This window comes from Symphalangus syndactylus, chromosome 18 (genome assembly GCF_028878055.3).
Source record: "Symphalangus syndactylus isolate Jambi chromosome 18, NHGRI_mSymSyn1-v2.1_pri, whole genome shotgun sequence".
In the NCBI taxonomy this organism is placed as follows: domain Eukaryota; kingdom Metazoa; phylum Chordata; class Mammalia; order Primates; family Hylobatidae; genus Symphalangus; species Symphalangus syndactylus.
Genome location: NC_072440.2, coordinates 111,425,721 through 111,432,853, shown reverse-complemented (window position 1 = coordinate 111,432,853; position 7,133 = coordinate 111,425,721). Strand labels below are relative to the sequence as shown.

The 7,133-nt window shown below is 46.1% G+C and overlaps 1 long non-coding RNA gene across 1 annotated transcript; it reads left to right on the top strand.

The window, feature by feature from the left end:
• The first annotated feature begins 5,013 nt into the window (after positions 1-5,013).
• LOC129468017 (uncharacterized) lies at positions 5,014-6,256 on the top strand. The gene is made up of 3 exons (XR_008652531.1): positions 5,014-5,105; positions 5,224-5,331; positions 6,193-6,256. It is a non-coding gene; the product is annotated as an uncharacterized lncRNA (long non-coding RNA).
• The last annotated feature ends 877 nt before the right edge of the window (positions 6,257-7,133 follow it).

Below are 7,133 nucleotides of genomic sequence, written 5' to 3'. Positions count from 1 at the left end.
CTGTAGTCCCAGGAGGAGGTGGGGAGGGTCCCTGTGCCCCCAGGAGGAGGTGGGCAGGGTTCCTGGGAGAACTGAGGCACGTGCTGTCTTATCTGGCTTTTACACAGGTGAATAATGGGTCCAAGGCTACAGACATAGCAGGTGGTATGTCCAGAATTTTACCCCATTTGTCCTGTGCCAAATTCTGTTCATTTTGGTTAGTTAATTTACCCAGGCCCCTGACCCCCTAGTATATAAGGTGTGAGCCCCCCTGAGGGTACAGCACCTGGTTCTTAATATATATTATAACGGCCCATCTTTTCTATTCGTTCCTGATAAAATGTTTCAGTTCAACAAAGATCCGAGTGTTTTAAGGAAACTGAAGTTCGCAGAGTGGTTGCAGGACACCGGAAGCTGTTTTCCATCTGGTTCCTGCATTGTTTAATTTGTGCTTCATAGAGAAAGGTTTTATCCTCATTTGACAAGTCAGGTTTAAAAAAACTTAATAACTTCTTTTAAAAATCTGGTAAGGAATAGAAATTCATTTGCGTCCCTGGTTCAAATATTTTCATGACACTGGACACAGAAGACCATGGCTGGGTGTGCGCTAAGGGGAAAATCCGCTTCTTAAGGCAGCTTCCTGTGTGCCCACCGTGTTTGGGCCCCCTTGGGACTTGCCTCTGCCCACGTATAAGTTTTCATTCACAAAACCAGAAAAAAAGAACACTCAACATTTTTCTCCATCGTGGGAAACATTCAAATGCTTTGTATCATGAGGAATGCAGCCTTAAGACTGTCATCCTTCTAGGAAGACATTGGTTTTTACAGTTCACAGTTTTTAGATCTGTCCTCATCCTGCTCTGATCTGGGGCCCTCCCTGCTCCATCTGGGCTGTCACCGTGTCCTGGGGGTGACGTGGGCCTGCTCTGCAGGGTGTGAAGACAGGACACTGCCTCCTGCGCTGTCATTCCATGCTCCGATGGCTTTGTTTCCTTAGACTATTGCTTAATGTGAGTCTTGGTGGTGCCTGCTTTGTTTATGAGGACCTGAATTTAAAGAATCAATAATAGTTCACCTATTAAAATTTAAACTCTCGGGAGTATCTATTATTTAGAAAACTGGGGTCAAGGCTCCCCTCCAAAAACACTGTCTTGAAGATATTTTTTAAGCCAAGTTTCTGAAAAAAGGTTCAATTAACAGAAAATCTAAAGTCCTATTTCTGAAAATTATATTTTTAGGCTGAAAGTTCCACAATATCTCAGTGAACCTTTCCTCTAAATCAGTCATTTTCACAGTTTCTCTCTGTTTCTCACACACACACACGCACACTTACCAGGTACCACTGGATACACACACACCAAGATCACGTGTTCACTGACTCAAGGTCTGTCGTCCCCACTTGGCTGTGTTCTGAAGGGCAGCGTGTTTGATTTTTTGTCATGTACCCTACACCTAACACAAGGACAACGAAACAACACTTGTTGAATACACGCAATGAATAAAATAGGAATGATCATGTTCTCATGTTCAAGCCAATTTTCAAAGGTGGACTTAGGAGCAGTGCCAGCATTTTCCAGGCCATGATGAGCCTGTGGACTTGAACAGGGGGTCACGCGCAGGGTCGGAAGGCACTCGGAGCCTGTGGACTTGAACAGGGAGTCACGCGCAGGGTCGGAAGGCACTCGGAGCCTGTGGACTTGAACAGGGAGTCACGCGCAGGGTCGGAAGGCACTCACAACACAGGGTCTCTGCTCCTCCACAACCTCCCCTCGGTGACCCAGAGTGCCCTCTTGTCACAGTCTGTGGGGGAGATGAGGGTCTCAGAGCACTGTGGATCCCAGCAGGGCATGTGTCTACATGCTCTCCTCACATGTCCCAGACCTGTGTCGCTTTAAAATGTTTTGATAGGTTATAAGTAAGGAAGATTGCTGCAGGACCAGTAAAAGTGTGCTCACAGATGATTTACAAAGTATCCTGAGAGATCTGGGGAGGGGAGAGCAACCTGCTCACGGATTTTGCCAAAATCAACATTTAAACAACTCCGTTGGGCAGAAGAGCAGTGCTATTGGAATTAGCCGGCAGCTCTTTCCTGCTGGGCCTCTGCCAGCCTCCAGACCCCACAGAGCAGAAGCTATGACTTAAAAGCAGCTAAAAAGCTTGAACAAATAGCAGCTAGGGATTAGGCAGAATATCCCAAACTTGAAATGGGGAGGTTCTTCCATGGACTTCTCTCTATCCTCCTTTGACCCAGCGTTCACGATGAGTCCCCTTCCTCTCCTTCCGCTGCCTCATTTTCCTGCAAGTTGTGCTGCCTTGAAACTTCCACCGTACAATTGCTTTGATTTTATATCTTGTGTGTTCCCTTAGAAAGGTTTAAATGTGATCATGTGCAGAGCCATTGGATAAATTTGTGGAATAACCAAAAATTACTATGCAAATTTTTTCTGAGGGACATGGAAAATTTTAATGCATTTTTATTGTTTTTCCTCTTCGTGATATAAACTAAAAATAAAATCCTAAGTGCCCCCCAACAACTGATGGAATGGCCACGGAAACCCCAGAAAAACCTTTAAGCTGAGTTCCTGGCCATGATGGGATGGGAGGCTGGACAGGCCTCAGATACCCCTCCAGTTTACGGTTTAGACACAACAATAACCAGCTTTAAAACGGAGATTATAAAAACGAACAGAACAGACTCTTTGCGGCAACGAGATACCAAATTATGAACAGGACCTAAGGCCACTGCAGGCAAGGGTGAAGTCACACACCCCGCATGCAAAGAATCGACTGTCCTCACTGCCACCAGCCAAACAAGCACTGGCCTTGAATCAACATTAAACCCATCACAGCTCATCCAGCTCACAGACACTGCTCCGTGAGCCACAACTACAGCTCTGATTGCACAAGAGGCTGATTTCAGTAACTCTCTCCTAAGCGACCCCAGACCACAGATGGGTTCTGACCGGTTTGGAGGCTCCCTTCACATTCTGAACACACCTTTTGACATACAGGACCTGACTGTAATACATTTAAATGTTACATCTCCACCCCAAGGTGAACATGAGTCATATGTTACACACGTATCTGTTCAATACATGTGTCAGCACCACCTTCCTGAAAATCCACAGCTCTCCTGTGCCTGATGAATGGGTATCTTTAGCCAACTGTTCAGCCCGAAGCTCCTGCCCCAACCCCTCCTCCCGGAAGTGCCCGTCTCTGGTCTTGGCAGGAGGCTGGACTTCCCAGCCCACAGGGTGGCCTCCTTGCAGGCTGTAACCATTTACAAGAAATAAAGTCTTCTCTGCTTTTCCAAATTTATAAATTGTGGGGTTTTTTAAAGTTAACGGTGGCTATCTTGCGAATCATTTACTGAGCAATGATATTCGGCTGTATGAGATGGCTCATTTGCCTAAATGCTTCATTGCTGCCATTTCATTGGCATAATTACCTGATCAGGAGTTAGGCTCTGCTCCTTCACGTTTTGTTATTAGCCGCAGCAGCATCACAGGAACTTCCCTGAAAGGGGACCTCAGGTTCCCACCAGGCACTAGGACCTCATGTGTGTTTGCATTTCTGGGCATTCTTACGGAATATTTTAGGAAACAATAGTGCTTGCTTCTACCATTGGATAAATGTATGCCGTTTTCCCATGGTTTTGGTGTAAAAGGCTGTGGGGATGGCTGTGGAGATGGATTAACTTTCATACATGAGCAAACCTTGGCTCTGAGTGGTTAGATCTGAAGAACGCCCTGCACAGCCTGGGACCGACCTGCCCGGGTTTCCAGGTGCACGCTCGGAAAGCACTGGCATCAGGGAGACTAGGTCACCTGCACATTTGCATCACTGAAGACCGTTTTGGCTGCAGATAAGCACACCCTGTCCTTACTTCAATGACAAAACGTTTTCAAGATAGAGGCAACCAGCTAGCGTTCAGGAGGAACAAGAACCTGACTGCCCTGGGATGGAGCCCCGGTCCCTCCTGGACCCCGTCTGAAGATATAAAGGCGTCAGTTTCGTCCCAGTCACGTGGGAGGACGTAGAACCCACTGCAGCTCTTGGCTGTGTTCTCAGAAAATGGCCCTTTTGCATCCTCTCCGTCACTATCTGAGGACACCGAGCCCCGGACGCCTCTGCTGTTTCCTGCAGGAGGTTAGTCGGCTCCAAGCACCGTTCTCTGCGGAAACATCTGAGAGCTTCAGCGCCCTTGGCGGAGTCCATTCTCCCAGACTTGATGGTTAGACCATACAAGGCGAACAGACACACCAGGGTGGTGAGGTCCAATATACCCTCGACAAACAGCAATTTATCCACCCCCTTGTGCAAAACCTTGATCCGATGCCTCCTCTGCCCAACTCCAGTCACCCAGAGCCTCGTCTCGTGGGTCTCCTGCCTCCTGGTCCAATCGGCTGGGGCCGCCTCTCATCTTCCAGGACCCGCCCTCTCCGCCGGAAGCGCCCTCCTCCTGGCGGAAACAGCTTCTCCCGGTCCCGCCCCTCAGTCCGCTCTTCACACGGATACCACGAATGCCACGCTGGCCTCCTGAAGACGGAGTCTGGTCTCACATTCCTCCAGCTTCCTGTGGGGCTCCCCCAAAAATGCAAATTCAATCACATGGCGCCTGGGCTGACGTCTCCCCTCCTGTCCGTTCCCTTCTCCTGGGTCATTGTCGCCCCCCCACCCCCCCACACTGTCCTCACAGCTTCCTGGCTGCACTGGCGAGGGACATTTCCTTCCATTTCCGGTGAAAGGCCTTTGCCATATTAAATCAGTAAAACAAGGAAAACTCCCCCATCTCTTATCAGATTGGAGAGCACAGAAAGCATACGTGTTACATGTGTGGTGTGGACGTTTCCCATGTCATAATTTCAGATGCATAAACCCCAGTGAAGGGTGAGCACACGACATGGCACCTGCAGCCTGGGGTTCACGTTCTGGAAGGTTCCCGCTCCCTCCCACCCTGCCCTTCACTGGCCTAGTAAACTTGCAGAAGTTACTTGACCCTTGACCTAGAAGAGCCTCCTCTCACCTGAAAAGGGAAAGTCGGGATTGTAAGGAAAGGAATCTCACAGGGCTTCTCTGAGGAGACAAGTCATTGGACTGGGCTTAGACGTTCCATCCGTGGCAAGGTATGAAAAACAAACAAAATGCCACCAGGCAGTAGCGTGACGTTCTGTCCCCGTTCCCGTCTTTGGTTTATAGACTTTTCCTTCAGAGACTGAATGTTTCCGTGTTTTATATCCACAGATTTCCGGCTTCGCCCTTTGGAGCCTGAGGAGCAAGGGTAGAATGAGGATCGTGAGGTTCTTCAGAGGCAGTTACTCACGAGGCCACAGCGCAGAAACGGCAAGAAATGTCAGTTATAAAATGTCCACGTGCATTTTAAATGAATGGTTATTAAAATCCTTCTTTTTCCGTAAGGGATCTAAAAAATTAAACAATTTGTAACTCAAACACACTTGTCAGGTAGCCTGAGTCAAAACCAGGAGAGGCTCCATGGTCTGGAGTCTCCAAGTGCTCTCCTTGGTGAGGGTCTTGTTGCCTAAGGGGTTTGTGTAATGAACTCATTCTAATACAAGCAAAACATGAGTCCCTCAGAGTTGTTCAAAAAATCAGGAAATAGGAAAAAATAAATAAATGAGAACAGAATATTGACAGGAGAGGAAAATGAAGAGTTACTGGGAGATTTGAAAGAGGAGAAATGGGCAAAGGGTAAATTTAGCAATTAGATTTAAAGTCAGTGGAGAATTAAGTGGAATAATCTATTCTTACATCCATGTATTTTGGTTTTAAAGTTTTGATTAATATTCACTCAACACTAATTTCTAACAAAATAGAATATTTTCTTATTGTCTGTTTCCACCACTGAGCTTGTAATATATATCCACTAGTAATTTTAGTAGATCATAACCCCTCCAAAGGAGCCCACAGAATAAATTAATTTTTGAACAGTCACATTTTCTTCAATGAACTTTTTTATTTTCAAGTTTGAAAAGCTTTAGACATACAGAAAAGTAGAGTGAATAATGGAGACCATAGCCAGGACTCAGATTTAGAAAAATAGGTTTAATCTGTTGTTATATGGTATTTGTGTCATACATTTGACTCATTTTTGTAAAATGAAATCTAGAATTTATAAAATGTTGATTGAAAGGGTTAGGAGTAAAGTTTAACTCCATGTTTATTTCTCCAAATCTCTTTGTTCTACGTTAACAGGTCAGGACAACTATGGATGTGAAGGATAGGAGAGGGGCCTCCTTCCCCATGAGATCCCCAAAGGTATTTGTCTCCATGTAGAAACTGAGGGGCATTTGTCTCCATCCAGGACTTGGGGGGCATCCTTCTCCATCCAGGGCTGGGGTGTGTCCTTCTCCATCCAGGGCAGGGGGACATCCTTCTCCATCCATGATTCAGGGTTCATCCTTCTCTATCCAGGACAGGGGTTTATCCTTCTCCATCCAGGACTGAGAGGCATCCTTCTCCGTGCAGTGCCTGAGGGACGTCCTTCTCCATCTAGGACCTGAGGCCGTCCTTCTCTGTACTCCCTTGGGACTGCACCCTTTCCTGTGCCATCCTTCAGAATGCCAGGCTGTCGCTGGTTGTGGCTTGAACTCTAGCATCTTATCTCTATTCTAGGTGAATCCCTTCACATTTATAGTGATTTACCATTTAATCACTGTGCCATTTTCCCCAAAATATGTGGGGTTTGGGGTTTGGTTTTTGTTCTTACTTCTATTAATTCTTCGGTTCCCACCTCCAGTTTTTTTGTAATTTCTTTTACAATCTAATACGGTCCAATTTGGTAAGTATTACCAGGTACTAGAAAATAATGTATATTCAGTATTTGTTGTGATTTTTAAACCTTTAATAAACTCATAAGATTTTTGTCTCTTTTCCATTTAAATTGAGAAGTACGATCCCAGTGTTCCTCTCTCGACCTGCCCCTGTTAGTCTCCATGTGTGTCCTGGAGGTGAGGTCAGCATTGGACTTAACCCTGTGTCACCTCCTTGGTTCTACTGCTCACATGTGGCATCCATCCTGCTGTTTATTATTTCTTCCTTAAATTGTATTTGAACTAAGATTAATTTTGCTATAGCAACTTGCTTTCTGTGAATATTTACTTAGTAGTTTCATTTCCATTCTTTCTTGCCCTTAA